Source organism: Microtus pennsylvanicus, chromosome 10, assembly GCF_037038515.1.
Source record: "Microtus pennsylvanicus isolate mMicPen1 chromosome 10, mMicPen1.hap1, whole genome shotgun sequence".
Classification (NCBI taxonomy): Eukaryota; Metazoa; Chordata; class Mammalia; order Rodentia; family Cricetidae; genus Microtus; species Microtus pennsylvanicus.
Window position 1 is genome coordinate 85,308,804 of NC_134588.1, and position 14,045 is coordinate 85,322,848.

Genomic DNA, 14,045 nt, shown 5'->3' on the forward strand with positions numbered 1-14,045 from the left:
ACTGGGCTGAACAACACAGCAAACTGAATTTAATACTCCACTCCTCCACTCACCCCACCGCTGGAGCTGCGTTATTTGCGTGAGCTTCCCAGCAGGAGACATTTGTATCTGGCCACTGAAGTTGCTGGAAGCAGAATAAAGGAAATCACTGCTGTTCTGGAACTGACTACTGACTAAAAGGGCCCAAACTGGGAAAATGCCTCTGACGTTTCCCTCCCTAATGCGAAGTGACAGCAGCAGGGGTTCAAGAATTCTTGTTGAGTAGAAGCTCTTGCCGATGAAAACCTTGTCCACCTCATGAACAGTGTGGGCTTGCGTGAACTCAGGGCCCATCTTTAAATGGTGGTCAGAGGAGACACCCAACGCATATGATGACCAGGACTCTTAATTGTTCTCCGGTTCACCTTTCTGTCTGGCCTTTCCTTGGGGGACGAGGAAGTAACACTAAAGTAGTTGTTTTGTGGAATCCATCCTTCTAAGAAAGCCAAAGCTTTGGGATGGATGGTGCCAGGGGGTAGGAACCCCCAACCCAGTTCTGCAGGTTAAGTTGAAAGGCAAGTGCTGTCCTTGTTCCCCAGGAGTGTCTGGCAGCTTTTAGAGGGGCTTCTGGGGTAGGATTGGGGGGGGGGGGGTCCGGTGCTTTGGGCCCGAGGCTGCCAGGAGGCGCTGCGGAGTGGAGCGGGCACGCACCCGACTCTCTGCTGCCCCCCGCGGAGGTGCCCAGGTCCCAGCCGCGGCCCCTCTAGACTCCTCGGGAATGCTGGGAATGTGAGTCAGGGCCTGGGCGAGCGGCCGCGAGCGCGCGTGTCGGGACTGCGGCGGGCGCCGCCCCCTCGGCCCCGCCCGGCCCGGCCCCGGCGCTCGGCGCTGGCCGCGCTCCCCGCCGCCTCCCCGTGCTGCCCGCGCTACCCGCGCTCCGCCGTCTCGCGCTCCTGGTCGCTCCGGCTCCTCCCGGCAGCCCGGAGCCGCGGCCACGCGAGGTTGTAAAAATCCATGTGGGACCGCGCCAGGGCGAGCATCGCTAAGGTGAGACGCCGACGCCGGGGCCCGGCTCCCTCGTGCGGGTCCCCGCCGCTCGTGGGCAGCTGCAATGCGTTTTCGGGGGAGCCGAGGGGGAAACGCAGCCGCCTCCTAGGGTTTCTCTCGGGCGGGGGAAGGGATGGGGCGGCCTAAGGGCGGATTTGCCTCGGTGTCTAAACCCCCGGATTGGAACAAGTGCACAGTTGCTCTGGCGCTCACCCGGGCGGTCCGGGCCACCTCCTGCAGTCTCTCTCTTTCGTAGCCACCCTCACTGTCCTCGCCTTTTTCCCCCTGCAGACCCCCCTCCCCCGTGCCTGGCTGCCGTCTTTGCCTGGAGGGGTGGGGTGCTCGCAAGGGCGGGGGTCTCGTGGAACCTCAGGCGGAATAAAGTGGAGAACAGAGAAACCCCAGCCTCGGGGGTTGTGAGCCAGGCTGTCTGGGTGGGCTCCGGGAGAATTGTGGGGATGCAGGTTAAAAATGAAAAACCCATGCCTGGGAAAATGAAGATGATTTACTGGGGAGGGGTAGGAGGTGGTCAATGAGAAAGAATAAAATGTGAAATTAAACAACATTACTACTCTCTCGTTCCCCATCTCCTAATTTTACAAGGGGTACTTACAAGGGTACCTTTAAAAATTATTTTTATTACTGTCCGAACCTTTGAAAGATCATTTTTAGGACAGTGAGGAATAAGGACTCCTTTGCTGTGTGATAATAAAATAGTAACCGTAGAGTCTCCTCTCTTCGGCCCTCCATAATTTATTTTGTAGTTAGGGGTCTTTTTCCTCGACGCCAGAGGGAGGGTCCGCTCTGTTAGGAGAAGATCGATTTTAGGCGGCTACCTGCCTTTGCTGGATGAAAGACAATTTACTCCCAGAGCGGTGACTTGTCAGCTCTCTCCGTGACTGACAGCCACACATGCCTCTTATGTGTGTAGAATGGGACCGGTGGAACCCCAAGAACCAATCAATGCTCGGGAGAGGAGGGCTGCTCCCCCTTGTCATGGTTAGTTTCCTGGTTGGCTCTTTAAATCAGTGGTTTTACTTAACCATTGGTTTTCACCAGGTAGGAGCTCCAGCTGCTGGAAGCAGAGCCGCAGGAAGCAAACTCCTCGAAAATGGGCTTAGAAGCAAGTATGTTCGACCTGTGGTCTCCTGACTTCCCTGTCTGCCGCTAGTTGTAGTACCTGGGGTGCTGAGGCTTAAACATGAAGTGAGTCTGTGTAAAGAACGAAGCGGACATGGAATGCTGGACTGGCTGGAATGGTTGGAAGGGTCTGTCTTTCCCCCAGAATTCCGGTCTTCTTTATAAGAGGTGGATTTACTGTTGAGCTCTCTGAGAGAAGGGTGTGGTGCTCTGTTTTCTATGGTCACTCCACCCTTGTCCTTTTGAACCCACACCGTTTCTGGGTATGTAATTTGCTCCTTAGATCAGATTTGCTAGGTTCATAAATAAAAAGGATTTTTTTTTTAAAAAAAGATTTGATGGTCTAACTCAACCCATGTTAAGTTAGTGTTAGCGGTGAGGGCTGCCTGGTTCTCCTTGGTGGAGTGTCAGTCAGGATAAAGGTGGCAGTGAGGTAAGGGACTTTACCTTGTCATGCGAGGTATCTTGTTGGTTTGCTTCTGAATTCTAATAAAAGCCTTTGACATTCCTGGGGGAAGGAGGTTTGGCTTGTGAGACTCAGATAGATAAATCAACGATGAAGGACCAGGTCTTCTTAACTTCATACTGGTCAAAGGCTGATCCATCACCTCACTCCCCAAATCCATTGGAAAATCGGGGGTTACACCCAGAGAGACATCACCTTATGGGAACAGGACCTGGATGTTAGCATTGAGCAAGCTGTGCACTGGAACATACTGGTTAGGACCACAGAGGCCAGGCATGTCGGGAGGTCCTGTTGCCATTGCTGCTGTGCTGTTGTCTGTGCACACACTCTATCTTGTTCTAAACATAGCAGAGCCCATATGAGGTGGGTGTTGCTGTTTCCCTTAAAGCATCGTGGCAGAGACTAAAAGGAAGTAGGTATATTGCCTCTCACAGAGCCTGCGTGACCTTGCGATGGCCTTGAATTCAGATTTTGACTGTGTGGCATCCACAAGTCCAGTGTGAAGCCGAGACCCCAGTATACAGAGTCCACCCTGTGAAGAGCCCACTGTGATGTTAATGGTCCTTAGGCCTGCCTGCTTGTCTGTTCATCTAAAGGTTCTTGGTTTTGCCGGTAGGCAAATTTAACAACTTTGGTGTATTGTGTATTTCTAATAGAGCATTTTTGGCCAGTTAGTTCTAAACTTGATGACGAGTTAAAAACCAATGAAACAATTCATGCTCTTCTTGATCCCTTGGATTTCCAATTTAAGTGCACCTTGGCTGAGTAAATGCTTTTGCCAGCAGTCATTCGGTGTCCTGCAACCTAAGGCATCAGAGTTTCATCTTTCACTCGCAAGAAAATATCTGTTCATTGGTGACTATATAAGCTTACACTTGAAATTAGTCTTCTAAAATAGTCTCTCTCTCTCTCTCTCTCTCTCTCTCTCTCTCTCTCTCTCTCTCTCTCTCTCTCGTTGTAAAAAGCCACAGGCTTAAGTCCATGTGTGTCACTGCCTGTGAAGCTCAGTGGTGGGGTTTATCAGACAGTCGTGAACGATGACAAGGTAGTAGTGCTGCCCTCAGAGCCTCCTTGGCGGATGGGCTGTGGCTCTGGTTAGGCTGATTTGTGCGGTCTTTGTTTCAGCTCTTGTCCTAGAATATCCGCTGGTGTTTTCAAAGCAGACTACCTGTTACCATTGCCCATCCCATGGGGACCTCGAGCCAGCTACTAGTTCAGTTTTAGTGATATTTGGACACCTTCTTGATGGTTTATTTCAAGTTTCCTTATTTTATAAGACAGTGGAACAAACAGAAAGCAGAAAAGCACCGATGCTCAGAATATGGGTCTTGCAGGTTTATAGCAGTTGGTGCCAAGGTAGAAATCACTGGCTGCAGCCAGAGCGTCTTCCGTCTGTTCTCTTCTAGGTGAAGGAAAGGGATAGAAGTAAATGACACACACCAAAGGGTAATGTTGTATCGCACACCTCTGGCAGCCTAACAGAACTTCCTGCTCTATAGCAACAGGTCCTTGATTTTCATGCTCCTGAGCCCAGGCTAATGCAGGCCCAGCTTCTGGGAGCATCTTGACTATATGCTGTAGTTGAGTTCTAGTGTGTCCCATGTGTTCCGGGGCCCAGGTCGAAGGGGTAGCAGCTACCTGTGGTTTGCTCTTGTTATGGCAGATGCAGCCCAGCATCTCGGCAAACCACTTAAGCAAATGTCACTTTCAGTGACACCCTTTCTTGGACAAAGGAAGTCGCTGGGGAAGTCCAACCTCAGTGGTAGACTGCCTGAAGTAGGGGGGAAAGGATCATAAACTACAGTCGGTACTTCCACGTGGGGCAGAGTTCCTTCCTTCCTTCCTTCCTTCCTTCCTTCCTTCCTTCCTTCCTTCCTTCCTTCCTTCCTCCCTGCCATTTTCCTTCTTCCCTCCCTCCCTCCCTCCCTCCCTCCCTCCCTCCCTCCCTCCCTTCCTCCCTTCTTCCCTTGCTCTCTCCCTTTCCTTCTTTGATTTTGAGACAGGGTCTCACTGTGTAGTTATGGCTGTCCTGGAACTCACTTTGTACACTGGTCTGAACTCGAACACACAGAGCTCTGCCTTGTTCTGCCTCCTGAATGCTGGGATTAAAGGCGTGTGCCACCACACCTGGCAACAATTATTACTTATTTGTATATATATTTTTCTTTTTATTCTTTATCTTTTGGTGTGTGTGTGGTATTTGAATGTGTGCCCATGTGTGCATGTGTAGAGGCCAAAGGGCAATGTTGGGTGTCCTCCACTATTATTTCCTTGAGAGACCTCTCCCCATTCCTCTCCATAGTGTGTGCTGAGGTTAAAGGGCCATTCCCAGCCTTTACATGGGTGCTGGGGATCTGAAATTCGGTCCCCATTCTTGTGTGCGCTCACCCTCTGATCTGTCGCCCCAGCCCTTCTCTTCATGCTTGGAGAACACAGTCTTAATCTGCTTATCCTCATCTCTGGGCTTTTTCTCTCTCTCAGACACACGTATACACACACACACTACACACACTATATACATACACTATGCACACCACACACACATGCATGCCACACACACATGCGCACCGCATACATCTGCATACCACATACACACAATACACACACATACACCCACACCACACACACACTATGCACATACACCATGCATATCATACATGCATGTGCACACACACATATAATGTTTTAGGAGTATGGGCCTGCTTTTTGTCCTGGCTGCCCGGCTAGCTTAACCCCAAAATAATCACACAGAAATTGTATTAATTAAATTACTGCCTGGCCCATTATCTCTAGCCTATTATTGGCTCACTCTCACATCTTGATTCAACCTATTTCTAATAATCTGTATAACTCCACAAGGTCGTGGCTTACCAGGAAAGATTCTAACCAGTGTCCGTCTCAGGCAGGAGCTTCATGGCGTTTGCCACTCTGCCCTTCCTCCCAGCATTCAGTTCTGTCCTCCCCGCCTACCTAAGTTCCTGCCCTATCAAAAGGCCAAGGTAGTTTCTTTATTCAACCAATGAAAGCAACACATAGACAGGACCTCCTACACCAATATAACACACACTATACACACAATGCATACCACACACAGATGCCATACACCACCACACACACCACATCCCCCCCACACTACACACATACCACAATGCACCACATATACAGAATACACATACCCCTACACATAATACACACACATGCATGCCATATACACACACCACACACACCACATGCATGCATACCACAGATATACCATGCACACATACCACATGCATGCACACCACCCATGCATATATACACACACCATACACACAGAATACATACACCACACACAACACACACACATGCACACCATATACACACACCATAACATACCACACACACGCATACCACACACAGACCACATACACACACACACCACACATACCATACATACACATACCACACACAAACACACACACGCTCACACACACCACACACGTGCGTGCACACACCCACACTATTTAACTTTCATTTTGGATAGACTGTGTTTGACTCTGGAAGTCTGATGGTCACAGCAGGTGTGTGTAAACTTGTGTAACTTTAAGTTTTAGGGCACTATTTTTATTTTAGTATTCTGTGACAACATCGTTAATGCAGTGGTGTGGGTCAGGGTTGGGGACCTGGCATTTTGGGACTTATTTTAGGAGCAGGGAGTGGGGAAAGAATTCTTGGATGAAATGCCAAGGAGGGAGTTGGAGCTACAACTAGAGCAGTAGATACTGAGGGTGGTTTGCATGAGGATGCCCCGCCCCACCAATGGGCTGGTCTGTCTGAATGCTTGGTCCACAGTGGGCGGATTAGGAGGTGTGGCCTTCTTGGAGGAGGTGTGTTTCTGAGGTGGGCATGCTGAGGTTTCAGAAGCCCACACCTTTCCCATTAGCTCTCACTGCGCCTACAACCTGTGGATCAAGATGCAACCTTTCAGTTACCCCTCTGGGACCATGTCTTCCTGCCTGCTGCTTTGCTGCCCACCGTGATAGTCACGGACCATGAACCCCCAAATGCAATGCTTTCTTCTCTAAGTTGCCCCATTCTCCATGCTTTGTCACAGTGAGAGAAATGTGGTCGAGACAGTTTTGTCAGAATGCGAGGGGCACTTGTAGCTATAATCAAGTTATTCCACTTAGCCAGAAGACAAGTAAGATGAACAGCAGCAATAACTGAAGTAACAGTAATTTTTATAGCCTAACCTTTGCTTTTTCATCATACAGCCTTACTGTTTAGCTCAGGCTAGGCTGGAACTTGGCAGTTCTGCTGCTTGAGCTTCCTAAGTGCTGGGATTATAGCTGCATGTCGTCAGGACATCTGGCTGTAGTGTGGCTTTTATCAAGTGTCTGTGTGCTAGGCACTGTATATAACACTTAAAACATCTACTTTAATAGTAGAGTAGACCTGGTTGGTTGCCTGTCCAGTCTTCATCCCACCCCTGCTTTTTTAACTGAAGTAACCCAATTTTGACATAAGAATATATATATATATATATATATATATATATATATATATATATATATATGCCTATTTTAACCTCCCAGACTGTTGCATCATAGGGAAGACCTGAGATGGAGCTCTGATCATGATAGAAGTAGAAATTATTGGGTGGGGGTTTCCCGGAAAGCTTAAAGAAGTGGGTGCACTTGGCTGGTCCACTCCAATGACTTTTGACACTTTGTCCTGCTGCTGGGAACATAAGCATAATACCTGGAGAGGCAGTGCCAACTATAACAATGAAGCTAGACCTTGTCTTTAACATAGCAGAGTTGCGGGATGTTAGTTCTCTGTGTAAGCTCTAGCTGAGCAGAACAGAACAAAAGGAAATCTAACTAATAGCAGAGCTGGAACCTGCTGTGATGGCCCCTTTCCTGCAGCACTGGCCCACCCTGGCTTTCACTACTATGCTTTGTTTTTGAAAGGCTGGCCTTGAATTCTTATTTTTTTTTGAGCTGTTTTTTTCTTTTATTTTTTTAAAAATACCAATCCAAATTCCCACTCCCTCCCCTTCTCTCTTTGCCCTGTGGAAGGTCCAAGGCCCTCCCTACTACATCTAGGCTGAACAAGATATCCAAAGAGGATAGAATCCCAAAAAGCCAGAACCTGCAGTAGAGATAAATCCCAGTGCCACTGCCAGTGGCCCCTCAGTCTGTCCCAGCCATACAACTGTCAACCACATTCAGAGGGACTAGTTTGGTCCTATGCTTGTTCCATCCCTGTCCAGCTGGAGTTGGTGAGCTCCCATTAGCTCAGGTAAACTGTTTCAGTGGATGAACCCTTCATGGTCTTGACCTCTTTGCTCATATTCTCATTTCTTCCACTCTTCAACTGGACCTTGGGAACTCAGTCCAGTGCTCCAATGTGGGTCTCTGCCTCTGTTTCCATCTGTTGTTGGGTGAAGGTTCTATGGTGATATCTAAGATAATCATCAGTCTGACTTCAGGGCAGTGGCCTTGAATTCTTGATATGCTTTCTTTGTCTCCCAAGTGCTGAGTGCCACCATACCTGCCTCCTAGACTTCTTAGTGAATGAAGCAAAAGAACTGCTTTATCTGCACGGCGTTATTGTTGTGGAATGTTACTTTCAGCTATGTAAAGGTGTGTTGCATTGGTTTAACTATGTAAAGACGTGTTGCTGTGTCCAGACATCTGATTAGTCTAATAAGAAGCTGAACAGCCAGTAGTTAGGCAGTAGAGGGATAGGTGGGGCTGGTGGGACAGAGAGAAGAGAGAACGAGAGGGAGAAGAGAATGAGAGAGAAAAAGAGGAAGACGCCCAAGGGAGAAAAAGAAAAAGATATTTGGGGCCAGCCGGTCAGGCAGCCGCCAACCAGCCTGTTACACATTATAGCACCCTCTTCGATGCATGTTTTCTTTGAGATCCTCAAAGCAGACACTATCAAACTTATTTTGCAGGTGGCAGCATTAGAGCTCTGAGACATTAAGGAACTTACCCAAGATCACAGAACAAATAAGTAGAGGGACTGGAGATCCAAACAGTGTCACTCTGATTTTTAGGTTTATTCTGTCTTCAGCTGGCCAGTATAAAGAACCATAGAAATAACATCGGAAAAGGCCGTTCAACTCAGATTGAGTAGGCATCTTAGCTGGGAGTCAAGGATTGGGTATGTGACAGTCAGTGTGACTGAAGGCAGTGGGGACGCTGGGCACAGAGCGGACCTCAGGAATGTGGATAAAAATGTGATTGGGAGACTGTAAGTCATGGTTTTCTGTCAACCTGCAGTCTTCTGAGCACAAAGCACAAGCTCCCCGAAGGTTAGCATTAGCTGCTATTGATGGCCTCGCATCAGGCAGGAAGCAAGGATGAGTAATGTAAGAATTACTAACGGGACGTGAATCATTATTCAGCGGGAGGGTGGAGGTTTCTGCTCCGTGTCGGAACCCTTTATGGAGCCCTCGCTGACCTTGTCTGATGGGATTTTGTCTTGCCCTGGCTTCACTGTGTTAGGGAACAGAGTTGGAGGTGCCGCAACAGTGCTCCAGAACCTGCCGATGGCCTTTTTTCTTGCAGTCACCTGTTAGACATTCTAGAGCTTTCACCGGAGGGGCTACTTTGACTTTCCAGGTCTTAACCTCTGTCTCTTCCCTCCTTGTTAGGTCCGTACAAGAATTCTCTTTATGCTAGAGGTCCCAGTGTTTTCCAGTTGCATAATCTTTTTCCCTCTTAAGAAAAACTTAGCTGAACCCCACTAAGGAATTTGCAGAAAAAAGAAGACTTTCTCTAAAGGCTCAAGAGTTCAGGTTTATGTTGCTCGAGGTGTCTTTGAGGTCACTGCTGCAAAATGACAGCTGCATACTGTCCTGGGGTCAAGGTTGTGTGAGTCTGAGAGCCGTCCAGTTGTCTCATCTGTGTACCCTGTGATAAACACATGTGTATAAGAAAACTTGTGCCTTCATCTGTCCCCATAGCCACCTGGTCTCTCTTTTTAGGCATGCATTAGAAGGGACTTGGATCACTTTTGTGGGAGAACATTACATGTACAATGTAAGTCCATCCAGAGCTACCTTCCATGGTGTGGCGATCACAGAAGCATGGGGCCCCCTTGGGCCTCTGGCCCTGACTCAGCTGTGATGAATGTGTACTCTACTGGAGACACAAACCTTCACGGTTTGAGCTGTAAGGATTTTATGAGTGTGTTTTTCTGCAGCATGTCTTAGTGCATCCCTACTATTTATTAACTTTTGGCTCTGCTGCTGGACGTTACCTTTGGTTGTCTTCTGGATTAACCTGATGTCTGGCCAGCGTGTCCTCGCTTTGTACTTGGGAAAGTAATAGGCAGGCGTTCACATTAGCTGCCCATGTATATCTCTGTACAAGCAGATCGTTAAATCGGAAGGCTCATACTTAGGACATGTTTTCATGTTTACAGAAAGGCTGGAGTTGATTGCGTGTGGCTTTTGTCTTGTCTGTAGGACAAAGCTGCGTGTGCCCTATCACTTGTCCAATCTCTGTGGCCTGGAGAAAACTCATGATCCTCAGTCGCCATACATGACTGCTGTTAACTAAGCAGGTATTCATTCACTCGTGAATTAACTGCCGGACATCTTCCTTGTGACCGGCGCTGGGGCTCAGAGGTGAGCTACAGGCAGTTTCTCTCAATGTGCGGCATGGCTCACTTGCCTCTGTTCAGTGAAAAACACCGGCTTTTTCAGCATTTACTCTGCTAAGGGCTTTCTATTACTCATTTTATATTGCCATAAAGTTAGGTACATCACTCCCATTTTATAGATAAGGCAACTGAGATTCAAAGAATTTGTTCAACTCCAAAGGAAGAGATGTTTGCCTTTTGGCTGTGTTCTAGGACCTAGGGGAAGGTTTCTTCATTAACTATTTAGTGGACAAACTGAAGGAGCAGTAGAGCTCAAACACCAGGCTCAGACCCACATCCTTCTGACCCTCAAGGCTGCTTCATTATTATTGGACACAGTAGGAGCAGTGACCATCCCTATACCTACAAAAGAAGCAATTACTACAACATGGGGGCTGGGATGTCACAGGGCTGAGGCCTCTGTGTGGGTTCTACTTACTCTGCCCCCGCTGGGGAAGCCCAGCACCGCTCCCTCACTGGCTCAACTGAGATACAATCAGTACCCTTCTCCTGGGATGGTGCAGCGCTTTCTCCCATTGAACTCCCTCAACACTTCGCTGCTTGATTCCCAGGACTGTGACCTCAGGATCTTGAGCATCCCTTCCCCTCTTGCATCTCTGAAATCTGTTGCTTCCAAGTTTGATTCCTCTGCTCTTGAACTTGCATTACCTTTGCCAGGGAGAGTTCATCTTGGTTAGAGCCCAGGAGATCTCTGCTTGCTGGCACCTCATGGGCACTCAACAAAATTAAAAAGGAGAGAGAGGGGAGGATGAGAGAGAGGAAGGCAGCCAGCCCTTTCAGGAAAGGAGCAGACCATTCATTTCCTGGAAGTCAGTGATGAGATTACAGCCCCGCTGTGTGAGGGTAGGTTAAAAAGCCGTCTCTGGGATATGCTTGGGGATGAACAAATGTGCCCGTGCACACACATGTTCTTGCATGTATGTAGGCACACATTTGTGTGGGTGCACATGTGTGCGTATGTTGCATACGGAAGCCAGAGGCTGATGTTGGGATCATCCTCCATTGCTCTTCCGCTTTATTAATTGAAGCAGGGTTTTTTAATTAAACAAAGCTCGTTGAAATGGCTAGTCTTGCATGCCACCTTGCTGGGGGATCCCCTTTTCTGATTTCTGAGCCAGAATTACTGGTAGGCAGCTATGTCTGCTTGGCATTTATGTGGGTTTCTGGGGATACAAACGTTTGACTCTTATGTGGCAAGCACTTTAACTGGTGAGCCACTTCTGACCTCACTGAACTTTTGTGCATGGTTGTGTGTCGCTAACATCGCCTCTCTCTTGCCTGCCTGCTTTCCAACCCTGCACAGTTTTGAGTATGAATGAACTGCAGGCAGCAAAGTGCATTCCCTCAAATGCTTGAGGAGCAAACTGTTAATTCAAGGTAACTTCTTAGTGGGTCAGAAGAGAAGAGCTTGAATGGGAATTGAGCAGTTTGACTGTTCTGTAAGAATACGCTCAAATCCTTATGCTAATTATGAGAGACATTTCTGCTAAAATGGCATGACTAATTATAGCAAGAAAGAGCAGAGTTTCCTGAGAAACTAAACCTTGCTGTACTCTGCAGCTGTTAGTTCTTATGCAGTGAATTCACTGTGACGCTGTGGGTGGTCGGGGTGAGAGGTCATCCTCTGTGCAGCTGCAGTGAAGTCACTGTGACGCTGTGTACCGTCAGGGTGAGAGGTCATCCTCTGTGCAGCTGCAGTGAAGTCACTGTGACACTGGATGGTCAGGGTGAGAGGTCATCCTCTGTGCAGCTGCAGTGAAGTCACTGTGACTCTGTGCACCGTCAGGGTGAGAGGTCATCCTCTGTGCAGCTGCAGTGAAGTCACTGTGACTCTGTACCGTCAGGGTGAGAGTTCGTCTTCTGTGCAGCTGCAGTGAAGTCACTGTGACTCTGTACCGTCAGGGTGAGAGTTCGTCTTCTGTGCAGCTGCAGTGAAGTCACTGTGACTCTGTACCGTCAGGGTGAGAGTTCGTCTTCTGTGCAGCTGCAGTGAAGTCACTGTGACTCTGTACCGTCAGGGTGAGAGGTCATCCTCTGTGCAGCTGCAGTGAAGTCACTGTGACGCTGTGTACCGTCAGGGTGAGAGTTCATCCTCTGTGCAGCTGCAGTGAATTCACTGTGACGCTGTGGGTGGTCAGGGTGAGAGGTCATCCTCTGTGCAGCTGCAGTGAATTCACTGTGACGCTGTGTACCGTCAGGGTGAGAGGTCATCCTCTGTGCAGCTGCAGTGAAGTCACTGTGACGCTGTGGGTGGTCAGGGTGAGAGGTCATCCTCTGTGCAGCTGCAGTGAAGTCACTGTGACGCTGTGGGTGGTCAGGGTGAGAGGTCATCCTCTGTGCAGCTGCAGTGAAGTCACTGTGACTCTGTACCGTCAGGGTGAGAGTTCATCCTCTGTGCAGCTGCAGTGAAGTCACTGTGACTCTGTACCATCAGGGTGAGAGGTCATCCTCTGTGCAGCTGCAGTGAAGTCACTGTGACGCTGTGGGTGGTCGGGGTGAGAGGTCATCCTCTGTGCAGCTGCAGTGAAGTCACTGTGACGCTGTGTACCGTCAGGGTGAGAGGTCATCCTCTGTGCAGCTGCAGTGAAGTCACTGTGACTCTGTACCATCAGGGTGAGAGGTCATCCTCTGTGCAGCTGCAGTGAAGTCACTGTGACTCTGTACCATCAGGGTGAGAGGTCATCCTCTGTGCAGCTGCAGTGAAGTCACTGTGACTCTGTACCATCAGGGTGAGAGGTCATCCTCTGTGCAGCTGCAGTGAAGTCACTGTGACGCTGTGTACCGTCAGGGTGAGAGGTCATCCTCTGTGCAGCTGCAGTGAAGTCACTGTGACACTGGATGGTCAGGGTGAGAGGTCATCCTCTGTGCAGCTGCAGTGAAGTCACTGTGACTCTGTGTACCGTCAGGGTGAGAGGTCATCCTCTGTGCAGCTGCAGTGAAGTCACTGTGACTCTGTACCGTCAGGGTGAGAGGTCATCCTCTGTGCAGCTGCAGTGAAGTCACTGTGACTCTGTACCGTCAGGGTGAGAGGTCATCCTCTGTGCAGCTGCAGTGAAGTCACTGTGACTCTGTACCGTCAGGGTGAGAGTTCATCCTCTGTGCAGCTGCAGTGAAGTCACTGTGACTCTGTACCGTCAGGGTGAGAGGTCATCATCTGTGCACCTGCAGGGATTGACGGTTCTCTGGAGTCCCGGAACTGCTCTGAGGCTGGAAACCTGTTCTCTGGAGGTGCCGAGATGGTCAACCCTGTAAGATGTGAACTTGGGCTGGCTAGACCTGTGAGCCCTTGTTATTTTCTCAGTGGAACCGCAGACACCACACCCTTGTCACGATGGTGTTCTTTGCCTGGGTGAAAGCAGGCTTGCCATGTTACCTTCCAGGTAGCCAGTTCCAGCTAACTGTCGTGACTTTGAAGAGCAAGGGGGCATCATTATCCACTTGGAGCAGGGCTGTTGACTCTTTCGCGTTGCTCTTAGGAGATGGTTTCTGATCTTTTCTGACGATGAATGCCTTTGTCCCCTGTATACTGTGAAGTTCCCTTCTACTCCTTCTTACCCTGGCACCTCCTCCTGCTTGTTCTGAAGCCTCCCCCTAGGGGAGCAGGAGGTTGGGTGGGGAATGGGATGTTGGCTTCGCATTCCTGTGGGCTCTGTGAGGACAAGTCCTGTTTAATGCTGGGTGGACATGAAGGCAAAGGCAACAGGGTTTCGGTGGCTGCTGTGCATGCTTGGGGCCTTGGAGCAGTTAGCAGGGG

The 14,045-nt window shown here is 49.2% G+C and overlaps 1 protein-coding gene across 19 annotated transcripts in view; it reads left to right on the top strand.

Annotated features, from left to right (window-relative positions):
• Positions 1-767: 767 nt before the first annotated feature.
• Erc2 (ELKS/RAB6-interacting/CAST family member 2) overlaps positions 768-14,045 on the top strand; it is an 885,961-nt gene continuing 872,683 nt past the window's right edge. For 15 of the 19 annotated variants that reach the window (XR_012912096.1, XR_012912099.1, XR_012912100.1 and 12 more), the window contains exon 1: positions 768-1,026. The gene's annotated coding sequence lies outside the window, so the exon portion shown is untranslated. The remainder of the gene's footprint in view (positions 1,027-14,045) is intronic. The other 4 variants (XR_012912101.1, XM_075988888.1, XM_075988887.1 and 1 more) reach the window with 1 other exon arrangement.